Source organism: Pteropus vampyrus, unplaced genomic scaffold (genome assembly GCF_000151845.1).
Source record: "Pteropus vampyrus isolate Shadow unplaced genomic scaffold, Pvam_2.0 Scaffold172, whole genome shotgun sequence".
Lineage (NCBI taxonomy): Eukaryota > Metazoa > Chordata > Mammalia > Chiroptera > Pteropodidae > Pteropus > Pteropus vampyrus.
The window spans coordinates 1,098,922-1,099,446 of record NW_011888953.1 but is presented as its reverse complement, the minus strand read 5'-3'; positions in this window follow the sequence as shown (position 1 = coordinate 1,099,446).

Here is a 525-nt window from a genome sequence, read left to right as displayed (position 1 = left end):
TGTTTAATCAACTAAGGCTGAACTAAATACTTTCTTAATATCTGTGGATTTCTAGAGTCTCTTACATTTATCTCTTATATCAATGTAAACACTGATGTCTGGGCTCTTAATAGGTTAAATTTAATTTTAAATCCTAGTTTTCAGGTCCAATGCTATTAAATCTCCTCAGTTGTCATAATTTTAAGCAGTTGAAATTATAAGAAATCTTTTGTTTTTTGAGATAATAGCACTATTTTCCTACTGTTACCAGAGTGGGGATCCTCTCCTGGTATGTTGTCCAGATTCTTGATGTCTTGAACAAAGAATTGAGCAAGACACCATAATACAGTAGAAAAGAAAAGATTTATTAGAAGGGAAAGTACGCTTCCAAACGTGGAAGTGAGCATGAGCAAGAGAAGTGTGGCTCAAAAGGCCTGGTAACAAAGTCTTTGGCGTTTTTATCCCTATTTGCTGTGGGTAGTCACTTTTCTTAGAGGGGTGGGCTTCCTTGATTGACAACTAAGACTGACAGGACTTAGTGATTCA